Source organism: Lepisma saccharinum, chromosome 15 (assembly GCF_977018435.1).
Source record: "Lepisma saccharinum chromosome 15, izLepSacc3.1, whole genome shotgun sequence".
Lineage (NCBI taxonomy): Eukaryota > Metazoa > Arthropoda > Insecta > Zygentoma > Lepismatidae > Lepisma > Lepisma saccharinum.
Window position 1 is genome coordinate 45571310 of NC_139243.1, and position 19130 is coordinate 45590439.

At 35.1% G+C, this 19130-nt stretch overlaps 1 protein-coding gene across 1 annotated transcript in view; it reads left to right on the forward strand.

Annotated features, from left to right (window-relative positions):
• The first annotated feature begins 10405 nt into the window (after positions 1-10405).
• LOC145999227 (uncharacterized) overlaps positions 10406-19130 on the forward strand; it is a 29513-nt gene continuing 20788 nt past the window's right edge. The window contains exons 1-2 of the mRNA XM_083136162.1: positions 10406-10472; positions 16882-17042. The gene's annotated coding sequence lies outside the window, so the exon portion shown is untranslated. The remainder of the gene's footprint in view (positions 10473-16881; positions 17043-19130) is intronic.

Genomic DNA, 19130 nt, shown 5'->3' on the forward strand with positions numbered 1-19130 from the left:
TGCTGTTGCCTATGGCACTAACGGCTAAGCACATCGTTACCAAGGTGCCCCTCTCATGAGAATTAATTCCTCCAACTTGCTTGCTTCCCTTTGGTGCGACTATCTTGTCTGGCTTAGGGGCTGTTGATATGCCTGTTTCTGTCTGGCTTAGGGGCTGTTGATATGCCTGTTTCATCGACATTGTAGATGTCTTGAGGTTCAAATTGATATTGCTCCAAAACCTTCGATAGGTTTTCAATTTTTTTTTTAACATTCTCTTTATTAAAGTTCATAGCACACGCTAAGGATGTTGACTCTGGTGTCCTTATTGCTAAAGTAGGATTTCTCTTTATAAATGCAGTAAACCAGTCTGCACCAGCCATTTGACGATCTGCCCAGGACTCTGGAAACTGATTTTGGTTTGCATATTGGTAGGCTAACTGTCTGACTTCTCTTGGGGTGAGTCCATAAAATATATTTGCACATGTCTTTATATACTCAGTTAACTGGGTCTTCATGTAGGCAGAGAACACTTTATTGTGTGGTTTATAACCCATAACAGGATTCCCTTTTTCTTGTCTCTTCTTAACAAAACGGATCAATGTCACATGACAAATATTGTAGGCTTTTGCTGCGTGTCGGATTGAAACATTGCTTTCCAAAACTAACTTTGCAGCTTCTTCCATCTTATCTTGTGAAGGGCCTCGTTCGGCAGTTCTTTTTCTGTTTCTCACCATTCTGAAACATACAGAATGTAATAATTCAGGATGGTTGAACAATGTTTTTTATTACAATGCAAGTGAATATTTTACATAAGAAACGCATAAGGGGCAATTGTAACAGTGTTGTTACATTTGTTACATTTGCTTACATTTGTTACATTTGCCCCATCCTGACGCCATATTGTTTGCTGGCTTGCAGCTACTAACCCCGACACCAGAAATTGATCACAACTATCTTAACAAACACATCAAATATTTTGTATTGCGATGATATATACAAACCTTGACCAGACGACATTGCGAAATCACTATTAAAAAATAAAAAGGAACCTTATGTTTTTACTTACGTGTTGAAAATTTGAAAAACTCCCAATAATGCCGGAACAATCGCTACGTAAGCACCACCACCACATGAGTCACTCCCAACTGACGTTTCCTTTCTACAGGTTTGAATAGTTTTAAAAAATACCTCACGAGAGCAGCACAGTAGCGATTGTTACATTTGCCCCGTGTTACAATTGACCCCGCTCTCCCCTACACATATTTTAATAATGATACTTTCCGAAAAAGTGGACACACAGGCAATTATTCACATGATTTGTACAAACAAATGCCAAACACGACCGCACCATGTTCAACCGGGGCCTCCGAGATGCGTATACTTTGTGTATACTCCGTATACGAGCCGCAACCTGTGATGCTAAAAGGACTGATGACATTAAAGGATTAGTCGACATATATTTGAATGAGCGAGTTGTTCGAAAAAAAGTTCCTATAAATGTATTTATTTCAGAGTAAGAATAATAATTATTATCGGAAATTAAACCTGTTCCAAGTACAAGGGGAAAATATAATCATCAACTTATATGTCACCGAATTTTGCATTTTACGATTTAAACGCATGTCCAGGTACAGTTACAAGTAAATTGTCGTTGTTAGGAATGAATGAAACACACGTTGATATTCCTAAAACTTACGCCGTATACTGAAAAGAAAACGTCTCTTGATTTTTACTATATGTAGCTTGTCTACCAAAAAGGGATATAATTATAATGATTTTATAATACGAAATTCTTCTAATAATATTCTCCTGATAGAACATGAGGTTTATTGTTTTCTCCTTCTTTTTGCTTTGGACTTCTTAATTAAAGTTAGTTACTTTTATTAATATTCTCGTTTTCCGTGTGATCGTAAATCCCTCTTCATAGGCTTGAATTACTGTTACATCATTTTAAGGTTAGTGTTTTTAGCATCGAGATATTTTGAATAGGTTAATCTAGTACGTTTGTTGCATTAGTATGTGTACACTTTCTCTCTTTCCTTGCATGCAAAATTCTTAATACGAAAAATAATTTTAAAAAATTGTAAGCTACTATAAAACCTGTGCAGCCAAATACGAATTTTACGAATTTCTAGAAAATTAAAAATGTGTTCAAATCACACACGGGAATGGAGTTTCCAAAGTTGGAAAGATTATTTAATACGAAATTCCAATCTTACAAGCTCTTTCCTCAATCTTCTGTACGTAAACTTTTACAATATTATCTAGCATGGATAGCTTGAATCTTAAGTGTTAATTCCACAGCATTTCAATAGGAATTATATACTAATGATGATATGCATAAAGTAGACCTAAAATTCCAAATCAACCAACCGTGAGGGAGTGGTTATCACAGCGTGCTACGACACCAGGAGTTCCGGGTTCGAACCCCGACCTGAGCATGGGTGTTCTTTGTGTTTGTCCTTTCATTAATTTTATCGTATCATCTTCGCGATTAACTAAATTTGACAAAAATGACGCTAAGTAACAAAAATCAAATCAAATCAATGATTAATTGTTTGATTTGGTTTATTTTACTTCATTTATCCGCCACTTTTGGCTAATCGCGAAGATGATACAATAAAATTGATGAAGGAACAAGCACAAAGAACACCCATGGGGAAGCCGAAATTCGAGCCCGGTATCTCTGGCTTAGTAGTCAAATCAAATCGTTCTTTATTTTCAAAAGGGGGTGGGATTTACATGTACTTTTTTTTAGTAGTCATTCCTCATTTTGCAATCTTTTCCTGTTTTTGACGTTCTTTTTTTTATCAATACTGGGCCTAAGGGGGGGAGGGGTTATGACCCATACCAACCCCCCTTGGGCAAGCCACTGATTGCTACCTATTTGTCGACATCATCGCACATTACCTATTACCTATTACTCTGTATAAGCTGTATGCTCCAAATTCTTCTAATTTTACTAATGCTCGTTTTGTAGTTGATTTTTCGTTCGGATGATATCGGACAAAGAGGTCGCTTCTGGCATCGGACAATCTTTATGATAAGTGAGACTTGGATTATTATGATTGTGTTGTGTTGTAGATAAATATGGAGAAGATACTATGAAAATGGGAAGAGAGCAACATGAAAGGAGCAGAAAATAATGATTAATGAAATGACAATTAGAGAACCAAGTGAGAGATGTTCGGTTCTGCAAAGTGACCAAGGGAGATAGATTTAAAAATGTGGAAGCAGGGCAAGAAATCCTAATAGATCAATGGCAGTCAATAGTGGGACCTTCCAGAGAACCTGCACTGAAGTCTCTCTCACAAATAAATTTTGTTTATGAAGTCAATGAATAACTTTTTCCTTACATACTGTTTCTGTCCGATTCCATCCTCCAAATTTCAAAAATGCAAAAAAACGACGACTTTGAAAGCAGCAAAATAAATTTACTGTTTTTATTTTTAGAAAAAATGTGTTCCAAGGAGTGGATAGGTATAAGAATGAAGTTTTTTGTAATGTGTGAAACAATTCATTTTAACTGTCCAAAAAAATGAAATCTTGAAAAGAGCTAAGGTGTCCTTCCCCTACCGACATGAATATACGTGCGTGTGTACACCCAACGGCATAAGAAATAGTAGGCGAATTGTCCATCACCAGTCTTTTTCCACAATGATAATGATAATTAATTGAAATAAAATCGTCAATAAGCAGAGGTTAACATCTGCCTCACTACAACAAAATTCCATATTTTAACACAGCACAGAAAGGAGTATAAAAAAGATTGAAAATAATGATGGACAATTTGCCCACTATTATCTTTGCCGCTGGCTGTACAACAATTTAAAGGAGACTGGCTGCCTGTGCGATGCAAAACGATTTGGGTGGTGCGTGGTAGGAACTTAATTTCAGGATTGAATTTTGCCGCGTTACATATAGTGTAGCCTACTTGTAAGGTACGGACCCAACTTGGAAAGATTATGTACTGATATGGATCATATATTGCTGTATCATATATTACCGTCCTTGTATTATAAACGTTCGAAAGCTGGGAGTTAATAATGAATAACCCTGTATTCACGGTAGCCGCGAATTAAGGGATTTGTAACTGTAACTCTTGAATTAATTGAGCTAATATTTTTTTTTCTTTACAGGTATGTAAAAATCTAAACAACAACGAAGTGGATGTTGTTTAGAATTGCAGCAAGTCACCTAAGTATTGACCAGTGTGCCAAATGTGTACGTTTATTTACCATTACCAATAACGTCTCAGCAGAAGTTCAGCGAAGAATGTTGCAGGAATGTGGACCTCTAGCACATAAACGTGACACTATCTCCAGAATGAACAAGCTATTTGATGCAATCGGAAGTGTTTCAGATCTTAAGAATTCTGGTAGGCAACGAACAGATAGAACGAGAGCCAATTACGTTGCATTGACTTAAATGGAGCTCAAATTGATCAGGTAAAATTGTCATTGTGATGTCTAAGTTACTATCTTCAGAAAATAAAAAGTTGTCAATATTATAAATATGTTCTCATTGTCAAACGTGATTGATGATCAATATATGCCCCTTAATTTATGGACACCCTGTACACACACACTCACACACATACACACACAGGGTGGGCCACGGGAAATGGTACAATATGATGTGGAAACCTTGCAGAAAGGAAAGTGTTGTGGTGGCACCTGTCGTGCCCATACACGACACAAAAGTCTGTCATTAATTTCGCCATGTGTCCTTGGCCAGTGCAGGGGAGTATTCATGCTGTGGAGGCCTGCATATGTGAGAAGAACGTTGTAGTCGTGAAGCTTGAGCTGCGCCGTGGATTGCCATTGCTCTATTTTAGACAAAGGAACTATATCCAGATGGTGCTACAACCGGTTTAGTCACATTAAGCATGAGCGACCCCAGACGACAGTACATACCCCTTGAAATGGTCCATCGAGTCCTTGCGCCTCTTCAGCATAATCCGTAAGGTTCACTGCGTTGCGATGCAAGGACACCGCACATTGGTCACGGTTCGTTGTGTTCTATTACTATAGTGTGATTCGCAATTCAACCCATACAAACTACAATTTGTGCAACTGTGTCGGCCAGCCGATAAGGTTACACCAGTGAGGGTCATTTGCTTGATGTTATTTTCAAAGTATACATATGATGCCTGGTGTTCGTGTGTGTTTTAGCGCATGGGCATGATATTTTTAGTATCCATATATGGGAATGTGTCTGCACTGAACAACCATCAATATATGTTGTGTACCTATCCTGCATTTTTTACTATAGGTGTTTTCTTTTGTAATATTTCCCGTGACCCACCCTGTTTACATGTGTGTGCTTTATTTTTTATTTACTAGGTAGGGAGTAAACTTGTCCCAGGATAGTTACACCCCCTTTCACCACAAAACCATATGATACTGAACTTTTGGGTGGGGGGTACATTTGTCCGAGGATATTCTTACCCTCTATGACCACAAAACCACGTAATAACAAAGTTTTGTGTAGGGTGGAAACTTGTCCTAGGACGTTTTTACCCCCATACGGGAGAAAGACTCGATGCGTCGAACTTATCGCGCGCTGTAGGGTGTGACGTCGTATATTATATGAGGGGTTAGTGACAACGTATATTTTACTCTTCCGATCTAAGGAGTTTTGTTAGTGCTGTGTTCCTGCACCAGCCTAAATAAACAAAAGTTACTTTAAATCAACAAATTCAGTCAATCAATTAATCATGGGTGGGGAGGTCAGAGTGCCGATAAAACAAAATTGAAGACTTATATAAAAGCAAATTTCTCTTGTAATTGTAAGCATTTTAAAAATAATTTATTAAAAGAAAAAGTTTAATTTGCAATATAATTTCTTAAAATAACTTTCTGATGCAATATTTTGGACCTTAAATTTTGCATTTCCGAGACTGTGTTAAATAAGAACAATTGTAAATACAAATATAAAAGTAAATGAGAAACTAACGAAATTATATTTTTAATCTTGCAATGCTATGTACATGAGAGAAAATATTCAGTTTCGAAAATCACGAACAATGCTGTAGATACAAGTTAAAAAATGCATCATTGTAAAATTTATGAGAGTTTAGTGAACACGTTCCTCCCAGTAAGGGTTAGTGTTCTAGGTTAAGAATTATTTTTCACTAACATTTCTCCTAGGGCTCGAGCTAGCTTTCTTTACATGCTAAAGCGTAAATTTCTCTAACTTTGCTCCTATTCAAAGCATATTTACCAGTATGAGACAATTAAATAACATTCCTCCTAAGAGACGTGGGCTTTCTTGATCATGTAGTGGTTAAACCATAGCCTTGTAATCAAGGGGTTCGGGGTTCGATAGTGCCGGTAGAGGCACATACTGGTTTGAATCCCGTCTTAAACTCTACGTCCAATCTCAGTTAGCCTATCTCTGGATAAAGCAGACATAAGACAAGCTTCAATCTGCTTCCTTTGGAGACAATAGCTCACTCTGTTAAACAACTTAGATCTGAACAAAATTTTCTGTAACCCTACCAGTATTTCAAGCATATTTACAAGAAAATTAAATAAAATTTTCCCTCGTGGTGTTAGCTCACACCTTTCATAATATATATCTAATCCTAAATTTATCTGTCTCTATCCATATTTCAATCATATGTATGATCCAATAAGTACATTCCTCCTCAGGTTGTTAACTCGTACCATTTCATAATTTGTACCAGCATAATGAAAGCAAGAACAGCTTTCTGAATGCTTTCATCAATCTGGAGATTAAACCTAATAACCATCAAAACAAAAATCACATTATTTAATACAAATGTAAAATCTGTTTTACTCTATGGATGTAATACATGGAAAGATACTCAAAGTACTATATGAAATAACCTTCAAGTATACATAAATAGATGTGTGAGATTTATCCTAGGCAATAGATGGCCACAAGTAATTAAAAAGTAAAAGAACAAAAGATCAAAAGGAAGTGCAGAAGGAAATCAGATACAGGAGGAAATGGATAAGACACACCTTGAGACAAGACAACGAAAACAGCAAAAGAGGCCTTAGATTGGTACCCACAAGGTGGAAGGAGAAGAGAAAGACCCAGAAAGACCTGGAGGAGCACAGTGCCAAGAGAGCCAGAGAGACAAGGGAAGAGCTGGGTCGAGATGAAAGAGACGAGAAGAAACAGAATCCACTGGCGTGCATTTATCAAGGCCCTATGCCTCCAAGAGTGCTGAACAGGGCAGTAAATAAGTATGACACTTTAACTACAATGTCTATAAAATTGATACACAGGAAATCTCGTGTCGCAGGCCATGTGTATTAGACTGATACACAGCTTGTAGGCAGCGGGCATAGATCTTATACACAACTCCCTTGAAAACATATGTGTTTATGAAAATACTTTGTCACTATAGGATGTATTATAATTGTTATACACACGTCCTAGGGCATAAAAATATTATTAAAGTGTATTGCACAGGCCGTGTGCATAATAATTATACACATCATCAAAATAGGTCCTGCCTCTCATAAGAAAATGAAAATTTCGGCCTGGCACTTATAGTGATAAACATAATTTTCTTTCATTCTACCATATTTGAAGCATATTAAACAATCATTTTAGGGGCGTGAGCTCACGTTAAACATTTCTAAACTGCCACGTCCCCGAGAGGGTGACACCAGTCCGGCTTAGGCCAGGGTAAAGCATGAGACACTCACGGCTACCAAAACTGATTGATAACTTATTATAGAAGGAAGAAAGAAAGGAAACAACTTGTTCAACCTACTACAGAAGGTACAATGCACCGTATATTCTTAATTTTGTTGTTACATTAGATTTATATACATGGTAGTATATAAGCTACCGGTTTGTTATTCACAACAGATATTTCCTTTTGAGTATATTGTATATATATCAGAAAGCTTCTTCTTTTATTCCCTTCATGGATACGTGATAGGCTTCTTCTCCTATTTGTTAATAGGCTTCTTCTTCTATTCACTAATAAGCTTCCCCTCTCTATTGGTTAATGGACTTCTTCTTCATCTATTAGTTAATAGACTTCCACTTCTATCAATTCATCAGCTGATTCATGTATTAGTTAATAGGCTTCTTCTTCTATCAATTGGTTAACAGACTTCTTCTTCTATCATTTGGTTAATAGACTTCTTCTTCTATCAATTGGTTAATAGGCCTTTTCTTCTATCAATTGGTTAATATACTTCTTCTTCTATCAATTGGTTAATAGGCTTCTTCTTCTATCAATTGGTTAATAGACTTCTTCTTCTATCAATTGGTTAATATATTTCTTCTTCTATCATTTGGTTAATAGGCTTCTTCTTCTATCAATTAGTTAATAGACTTCTTCTTCTATCAGTTTGGTTAATAGGCTTCTTCTTCTACTTGTCGATAGTCTTCTTCTACTAATCAATATACTTATTCTTCTATTCGTTAGTAGACTTCTTCTTCTACTAATCAATATACTTATTCTTCTATAAACTTCTTCTTCTTCTACTAGTCGATAATCTTCTTCTTCTCCTAATCAATATACGTATTCTTCTATTGATGAAATCATATGCCTTTCATATATTTTTTCTTCTAGTAAATATATCTCTTATTTACAAAGGCAGCTATATCCAAAATTCCTTCATCTATTATACATTGCATTGATTCCCGTATCTTTCCTGCTATATTTCCCTTCTTTTTTGGGCTTTATTAAAGATACAACAATAATTTGAATCAATATTTTGCTGCGCAATAGCCTAATACAAGCAGAAAAAAGGGGGTTAATCGAAGGGCGTCGCCTGTTCCGCGCTCGACCTCGATGCGGGTCAGCAATAGATGCGCCGCAATGGAAGTGCTTTGGGGGCCGCCACTGAGTTGGCGCCGTACCGGGGAAACAACCAAAAAGGTCTAGTGGGAAACTCCTTCCCACTAAGACGGTAAAGATATAAAATTGTAATCGCTTCTTAACTTCATTAATCTTTACATACAATCACATATGCTGCACGTGTCGATCATTTCTTTATCTCGTCTTTATCCATCTCCATTGTTTATCTCAGTTCATACATTTATGTAAGCTCAATTAATTTCAGTTCTCCCAAACGCTTTCATTCAATTCGCGTGCGCATTGTTACTATAATCTGCGATCCTAATATTTCTTCCGCGTGCTGCCATCTATGATTCCTTATTTCAATCATTTGCCATAAGGTTTATCTGTACGGGTACGTAACAAAACCCAACTGTATAATACTTTATTTCCAACTCAACCCCTGATCCTCCAAATTGATGCATTTTAGTGCATCACACTGAACACCAGCTGATAAAAGTGTCCTTTTATGCATTTCTGTATGTATTATTTCTCTACATTGGACGTGAGCTCACACCGTTCCATAATTCTTTTTTAAACATGATCATCTCTAACTCTACTCCTATTTCAACTTAACTTAATCATACTGCTTCTAAAAAATGAGCAAATAACCAAAATTTTCACAACTTAGGATCAGGGACGTATCTAGAAATATGTTTAGGGGGTGGGGGGGTCCGAATCAAGTGTCTCAAAATAATAATAACAATAATGTTTAAACTAAAATAATTGTAATTATATTAAATTATTTGAAATAGTGAATATTTAAATTAATTAATATTATCTTTTTATTAATCGAATAGCTAAAAAGACGGTATAAGAATAGTGATATAACAGCACGTATTCATTATCTATCTACCTAACGTGTAGTTAAGGTTGGCACCATTTGTAAACAAAAGCCCTTATAAGGAAATTAATGTCAAGTAGATAAAGAATTGAATATTTGTTGAATATAAAAAAGGATGTTACATGCAGTTGAAAAAAGTAAAGTTATTTGTGTTATTTTATGAATGTTACGTTGTAAGTAGTAATAAATCTTGCGTTAATCTTCAGTGGTACTATCATTTAAAGTTGTATGATCACAATATAATGCTTGCCCTCCGATAAGATTGGTGGAAACAAATAACTCTCTATTAAACAACCAGTATATTTTCATTATTTCTTTTTAGTTATTTTATTATTTCATTATTTTCATTATTTAATTTTCGTACTTAGTAAGTTCTTTCGAGGGGCGTCTGGACCCCTTGGACGCCCCCCTAAATACGTCCTTGCTAAGGATATGGGAGACTCTAGAGTGGTATTTTGAACAGACTCTCGACACAACGCATATGTAGTCCTTTGTTGTCGTTCGTGCTTTTATTAAGAAGGAAATATAGCATATCAGATGGATGACATGAAATCACAGATATGCGTGACTGTAGAACGTTATTCTCAATGTATGTTCCTTCAACATCCGGAGTGAAAAATGACAACTCAGAGAATGATAATGTACTGTATATGGCACAAATAACTATTGTTGCATATCCGGAGGTTCCAAGGTACTAATAGCAAACCACGCTGGTATATATAGGCGAATGCTTGGTTAGTTTTGAAGCAAGTTGACATCAAGTAAGGTACATCCTTGTAAGGTAAAACCTGCTGGTCATCATAAAATCAGGTAATTGTATTATGCTTACTGTATATATTTTCCACAAATCTGAAAGTTTGGGGTCACCGTATGTACATAGAACCCAAAACGTGTCAATTGACACATATTTGACACATATATATGTAGACGCCATTAACACATAAACGTGCATAAACTGCAAATTGTGCACTTTTTATTGTTTCAAAATACACACAGAAATGCATAAAAGGCCACTTTTATCAGTTGGTGTTCTGTGTGATGCACCAAAAATGCATCAATTTTGAGGATCAGTCTTGATCACTTCAAAGATAACAAGCTACACATTTAACTGTGTCAATTGATGCATTAAAAGTGAAATTTTGTTATCTTTGAAATGATCTTGGCTGATCCTCCAAATTGATGCATTTTTAGTGCATCACACGGAACGCCAGCTGATAAAAGTGTCCATTTATGAATTTCTGTGTGTATTGTGACACAACAAAAAGAGAACAATTTTCAGTTTATGCACGTTTATTTGTTAATGGCGTCAACATATATATGTGTCAAAAATGTGTCAAATGACACGTTTTGGGTTTTGTCTGTATAATATAGGACAAGAAAATGTAATACTTTGAGAAGGAAAACATTTGACCCAAGTTTTGATTTCTGTCACTCGCTAAAATATACTATTACTTGGAATATGATTAATCCTTTATTTATTAGCAAATTACAATTAGAATATGATCTCCCACCTCATTGCATCACGACGTAAAAAAAAAATTACAACATACTCCATTGATATTTTTAACTATGTGGTGGACAATTGATGAATTTGCTGTATAGTCAAGAGAAACAGTACCGAATATTCTAAGTCCAATAGAATTGATCTTAAATTGAACATCATAAAGACAAATTTCTGAAATTTAAGAAATCTTTGGAGAATCTACACAAATGTTCACACGAAATTAGGCTAAGTACAGCGTCTTCATAAAGGTAACTCCGCAACAAGGAAGAGCTGCACAAAATTCAATCAGCCAATCAGAGCAATTTTGACTTCGTTGGAGGAGGAGAAGCAATTCATATTAAAATTCCAATTCTGTCACAATTATCTCAGAGAGCCTTCCCAGTGGCGTAGTAGTAAAGTCGCCGGTTTGTAATCATGGGGTCCCGTGTTGAATTCCCGGTGGAGGCACATAGTGGTCTGCTTCCCACTTTAAACTGCAGATCAAGTCCAAGTTAGCCTCTTTGTGCATAAAGTTGTCTAAAAGACAATTCTCTTAGAGGTAAGTCAACAAGTGACGGGTTAACAAAAGTTGAGATAACGTTGCTATTTACTAAATATTGTTACACTAAGGACAGTGCCTAGAATGCGTCCCTATAAGATTATAACTTCCAGTTTATTATTTATAATATCAGTTATCGTGAACAAGGCAAGTATGCTTACTGTGCTCATAGAATAATTTTAACTGTGTAACATGGTGGTTCATAGTCACTTACGGGAAAATATTAAATTACGTCATATAACAGAATCAATATTTAGTAAATAATTTGCGATTTGTTTGTACAATTAGCGTTTACGGTATGGCCGTAACCTTTCACGATGTTAACTGCAACAGGAAGAAAATCATAGTAATAACAACCGCAGCATTGTTCAATTTCAATGTATGCATGCATTGACTAATCGGGACTGATGAAAAACAGACATAAATTGAAGTTAGTAAAATTATGTGACAACATCACTTACACAAGTAAGGGGTCGCTGGTGAATAAGCGTCGATATTTTACCACTCTGGAAGAAACCAATATTATTGTTGCATTGTATTATTCCATTAGAAAACTTTAAGAAAAACAAAAACGGGTTAATCAAGATGATCATCTAAACTATATAAATTAATGTCTCAAATAAGATGAGATTACTCGGAACTATGTAATTGTTTAGAATCATACTTCTAAATACACTGCGGAATGGTATATAACTGTTTCAGTATGACCTAACGAAGTAAACAAGGGTTGTTAATGTCCAGGAACCCACAAATTCTAATGTGTTCTATTGGGTTCTGCAACGGAACCGGAACCATTTTTCCTCGCACAATTTAAATTCGGTCCAAGTTGCGTATGGTTTCATTGAAAGAAGGTTCCTTGACTATATTGAAATTGATCCGGAGAAAAAAGGTTCCTGGACAGTATTTAAGTTCATCCGGAGAAAAGGTTCCTGGATCGAATTGAAATACTTTAAATACGAAAAGGTTCTTTAAGGTCTAGAACCCATTTACATTTGATGATTTTGTCTCCCGGACGGGAATTGAATTTATTTACAATTCCTGGACCTTTAAGAATTCTAGAGCCAGGAACTCATAAATTCTAATGGGTTCTATTGGGTTCCGTAACAGAATCTGTTTTCTCGCACAATTTAAATTCGGTCCAAGTTGCGCATTGTTTCATTTCAATGCAGAATTTGGACCCTATTTTAAGTGATTCCGAAAAAAGAAGGTTCCTGGACCGTATTTAAATTCATCCAGAAAAAAGGTTTCTCGACCGTATATAAATTGATCTGGAAAAAAGGTTACCGGGCCGAATTGAAATACTTTACAGATGAAAATGTTCTTTTTGCTCCAGAACCCGTTTACACTTGCTGATTTTCTCTCCAGGACCGGAATTGAATTTATTTAAAATTCCTGAACCTTTAACAGCCATGAAGTGAACAACATTGAATGAAATTATACGAAAATGATAATGATAATTGAACACTAAAACTTATTTTTTGTACTGTATGTCTTGGGGGGGAATTGGTAGCGCACTCAGGACACGAAAGAAAATAATTCGAATAAGTTTATAATTCTTGTTTCCAGAAACCGATGAGTGCTGAACATGCATCGCAGCACTGTCAATATCACAACAAATAGCATTCACATCTCAAAATAATTACATTGGGAAGAGTCAGAACTCCCTTTATTGCATTATTATAGTTTGTTCATGTTGCAATGATGTCAAGTTAGCAAAGCAAAGTTTTCGACAATTACTCAATGATTCGCAATAAACATTATAAGGCTAATTTCGAATTGCACTTATGACTTATTGTGCGCAAAGGGCAGCAATAAGTAACTTGTGTAAAGGAAGTTCTTTCAAAACTTTTTTAATTACAGGCATATTAGGCATACTTGCTCTTTCTCATCTCCACTCATAATTGTAACGTTCTATTAACAAATAATTTCCTGCTTTTTCCAGATTAAAAAAGTAACTGGGATATGTCTTAAATTCTGTTTGACTTATCTGCTGATTATCTTATGTTCAATAGAAGAGGGCATGGAAACCATGAATTTCATACGTTTGGAGAGAATTAGTGTAGATATCAATTATAATACTATATAACTATAACACTTTCAACACTATTCGTCTTATACAGTTGTCTGAATTTTAGAAACTGTGGTTTCCTATCATCACACAGTTCTAATTGAACAATATTCATTATCTATTTTTCCTCGTTTCTGTGTTAAGGCGAACCAAGAGTGATGATATGGTTTTGATCTGAGCAAATATGTATTTTCGCAATGGTTGACTTATGCAAATTACAATTTTGCAAGGTTCCTTGTATCCATTAAAATATGCAGCAGAAGATGATGGATGATGTTCTCCTAATTCAACTCTTTTCATGTTAATCTCATGCACACATGTTCTCTTCTCCCTTCCCACTCCACCTACCTCTCGTGATGCCTGTATAAAGCAAATTTTATTCACAAATATTTCTTTCTTCCAAAGCCACTAGCAACTGCTGGCTTTTTTCACAAGCTAAGAATTTTCCATCCATAGCTTGAAGTGGTCCATCGCCCTTCCATTCCAGTTATCAAGTAGCACAAGACTTTTTATTTTCTGGATCAGTATTGTGTAGCTTGGTTCCCAAAGATTTTGTTAAGCATGTATCTGTGTGTAATACTATTCCGCCTCTATTGTACAGTCACGGACACTTCTGGGTTGTAAAAATACAATTGGCTTTTCAATTGTATCATTAAAACCTAAAAGTGTCCGTGACTGTAAGTCCAGTTTCACAATGTGCCAAGGTCCTTGAGCTTAACTTGAGCTGTGAATCCCCTTGCCGCATTATTTCTGGCAACATGAGTTGAAAACCGATTCTTTATTAAGAAGTAACATGGATTATTGATATTTTTTTAACTCTTCACTTATGGAGTCGGCGTATTAGAGAGGATGATATAAAAATAATTAAAAGTAAAACTAGAATATTTTGAAAATCAGAAGTGGAAATAAGTTTGAAAGAGAAAATTAATGTGAAGTAACGATCCAATGTTTTATATCAGTAACAATTGAGTGTGTCAGTAAATGCTGGTATTGGGAGTGACATTAATATTGGAGAAGAGAAAATTCGAAGTAGAATCATTCACGAAATCTAGTTTTTCTCACCATATTTCTCATAGAAATATCATAGAGTCTAAAGGTTCAAATATACAAAACACTAATTGTACCCCCACCCATAGCATGTAAAACATGGTCTTAACATTAAAAGAGAGTTATAAATTAAGATATTTTGAAAATAAAACCCCTTACCAAAATTTTTTGACCTAAAAGAGATGACGAATCTGGTAAATGAAAAAGTGTATATACACAACATACAACAATTATATTTTCGTTTTCTAATATTAGCCAAATATAATATTAGTCAAAGGCTTGAGTGTGGCAACGGTGAGAACACAATATTTTTAGAAAAGCATTATGCTTTTATACAAAGGTTATGTTAAAAGACCTATAGGAATGTCAAAATGAATGTAGAGAAAAAATTACAAGGATCTGAAGGAAAATTGCAATGGCGTTGAGATTTTATTCCCGATAAGCCTATGCGAGCATAACGTGGGTTCAAAACAAACTGATCTTGACCAAGATAGGAACATTATATGATTTGACTACATGAAGAAAATTAAACTCACGTTTCGGGATTCCAGAAACTTACTCACTTAAAGTGAATCATGTAAATCGTCTACATTTTAGCAATTCTATGTGCAACACATTTCCCTTAGTACATATTTATATTTAGCTTCATTTGTGCATTCAAATAATTCTATATTGGATGGTCATTAGTGCCTTCATTACTTGTACAAATAAACTAAATTATTTACTAAAATTTGATAAGACAACCAACGCCTTAGTAGAGCTTCTCATTTGTTCATCTTGAAAATATTTATTTGATGAAGTCTTTTTATGAATATAACTTTATTAAATATTGACTAAATAAAAACAGCTTAATTTGTTGTACTAAGAAAATACTAATAAACCTGTTGCAAAACGCTGTAAAAAATGTGTGAAAAATTCAAGTGGGCCAGCCTTGGAATGGTTGATACTCGAGACATATATTTGTAAGCATATTTTATTTTAAATTTCGATTCTTCTACGTAATGATAACAACAGTAGCAAAGGTTATGTTGGTTTTTGTTTTAAATCCACTTCATGCACAGATCATATTATCAGGACTGGACTTACAAAACAATAGGATCCGAACCGGTATGTGCGTTCACATGCGATAGAACCCCGTAACACTTTATAACAAGGAGACGACATTACACCTACACCTTCGTTGAGTCCTCAGCATTGACTGTCTTAAGGGTATTCTTAATAATAACAATAACTATTATAACATTACCTATTTACCTTTGAATCCAGCAGTAGATGACATCCATCTACAGTAACAAGATCAATTTGCACACTGCTCTGAATATTATAATGTGGACTTGTAATTATCTTTAGGTACCATCTTCCATTACATTTAAATACTAATATTCTCTTGTTCCAATTATATACTATTCTAGCATCTACATTACAAAGACTTTGGGAAAATTTAGTGTGTTTTGTTTCTTGCGTTATGCATGGCTTTCCTAAGTACATAAATGTATTATGAAGTAAAATTAATTGTTTATGTAATGCGTAACCTGGCAATATGCTTCATCCGTCCTAACCATCGTTTAGACCACTGAATCATATCATCCCATAAATATTGTATGAATTTAATTTAAAGAACAAACTCTATTTTATATTTCTGAAGCTGGTATGAGTACAAACACAATGATTTATTGGTTTGGTTTATTTTACATCGCTCTTCTCTCGCTTTTTGAAAATCGTGAAAATGAGGATGACGGATGTTATGTTGAAATTGATGAAGGAACACCCACATAAAACAGCAATGCCTAGACCGTGATTCGAACCCGCTGTGCAAAACACTGGCGTGCGCTTTTTTCTTCTTATTGTAGGGGACTGGAATGATAAAGGTGGATATTATATAGCCACGCTGTAGGGGAGGGAACTCAAAAATATTTCATAATTACCATTTTTAACCTTACTTCAATAATGTGAGGAATTCTCTAGGCAAGAGATAACAATATTTTATGTAAACTTCATTGGCACGAGAAAGTTTCTCACATTCTTGCAGTAAGTGAGTAAGTAATACTTTGTTTATTTACAGACTATAGAAAGTAAAAACATATCACGACTCTCCGCAACTGGGACATGGAGAGAATTAGTAATTCAGCTTCGCAAGGAATCCAGTGGTAGAAGACAGGAAAATCTTCATTACAACACACTGAAGTCTTGTTCATCAGGTGGACACCTCAAGAACTGAAAATGGTAATTTATATGTCATAGCTAGGATAGATTATATGTCTCTTACCATCAGATTTCCCAACCATAATTCTGTAAACACTAGCTTATTTTAATTTATGAGAACAGTACAACGTTTAATATTTGAAGTACAGGGCTTTTAACCCTTATCATGAGAGGATTAGTCAACGTGTCAGAAATTGAGAAGAAGATAATATGTCGGTTGTTTGAGTGGCACAACCAGAGGGGCGACAGGGGAAGCATTGCCCCTCAACCTTAACGGAAGTCAATTCTAGAGGGACAAGGGGGGACAAACAATGACAACAAAATGCATCTGTACAGGGCACAGAGGTGGAATTGATTCCTCCCATTTCAAATTTTATGCAAATAAATATACACTTCGTAAAATTGTTTTGCTCGTTTCACTCGCAACACATACTTTTCTTAGTCTCATCACGTTCAGAGCCGTAGCTAGGAGCAGCGGGACGACACGGGCGTCCGCAGGATTTTTCCAGGGAGGGGCAAGCAAGGTATGTTTCTAAGGAGGGGCAAACTAGACATATTTTTCCCCATAATAGTGTTGCCCCCTCATAAAAACATTGCTTCATTTTGAATTTATTTGACTTTCATTTTCCAGGGATTGTCGTGGCCCCCCTTGCCTCCCCTTCCGGAAGTCCATAAGCGGGAGTCGGCCTTGGGCGCCGAAAGATGAAAATAAGTTGTAAAATAAAGAATGCCATGGCGCCCCGTGAAATTATTTGAGCTCTATTAAATTAATATTGTTATCAGTTTGCAAAAAAAAAAAAAAAAAAATCTAAAAATGTTCTTGCTTGCTTCGCTTGCAATGTTTTTTCTGTAGTTCATTGCAAATTACCAGAGAGAGAAGTAAGACTTCTCTTAATTGATTTTCTATTAAATGCACGAACCTTTGTTTAGAAATGACATGATTGTTCCAAATATGTGCTTATTTGGTACTTTTTACATATAAAATGTTTCTGAATTTGAAATATATTTTTATTTTTGAACTTATGGCAAGCATATGGTCGCCGTGAAATAAACTTGAAACACTATAAAGGCGCCGCGAACGAACAATTTTGGGAACCTCTGGTTTAAAAGTAAAGAAGCGTGCACATTTGAGAGACAATTTATATCATTTTTGCTGTTAGTTTATTATGAGGTGGATGAATTGAAGCACACAATTTAGTGTTCACATGCTGGATATGTATTTGCTCATTTTACGTTGCTCCACGTTGCATATGTGTAACACATATGTTGTGCACGAAAGTTATACATGGCATAATTATATTCGGAATGCATATATCATGCATCTTAAACTCTTAAAAATACGGTCTGTGTGTTTCTTTTCCATTAGTTATTAGTTAATGTGAAATTGAACGTTCTGAAAAGTAATTCAATTCTTTGTTGCAACACAAATGCTTTAGCACCGACTTCTTCTACGCTCTTTTTGCGTAATTTACGAGGATAATAACGTCTTTGATACTATTACTACTACTACTACTAATAATAATAATAATGGCATTATTATTATTATTATTATTATTATTATTATTATTGGTACTTTTATCACGGAACTTGTCCCCCCTCCCAGACAAAAAAATCGTGGTTGCGCCTCTGGTTGTTCTGTTGGTATAGATTGTGTTAGCTGAACTATTTGGGATTTCAGTTAAATTATTTCTTTATTCGTTCCCCGGATTCCGTAGCCTTGCTGGGGTTCAAGACAATTCATAAGGAAATAAAAGAACTCAGTAGGTCGACATTTTAGGGTTTATTTATATCTGAGGTTTTGGTCTCCTACCACTTTGATTCCAAATGTATTTATAATCTTTAAATAATGTAAAAATAAATTATTCAGTTATTCATTCAAGATCAGAAAACAATTTCAAAGTTAAGATGATACACGTTTTCATTCTTTATATTTCTTTGCAAAAAAAATATATATATATATATATATAGTTTTCCAGTTATTCATCCATTATAGAATTACATAAAGGTTGGCAGATATGGAAAAATTTACATCGTTATTTTGTTACATTAAAATTTCCATTACAAGAAAATAACAAAACGTATACTTTACACTTGTGATTTAGTTCAAAT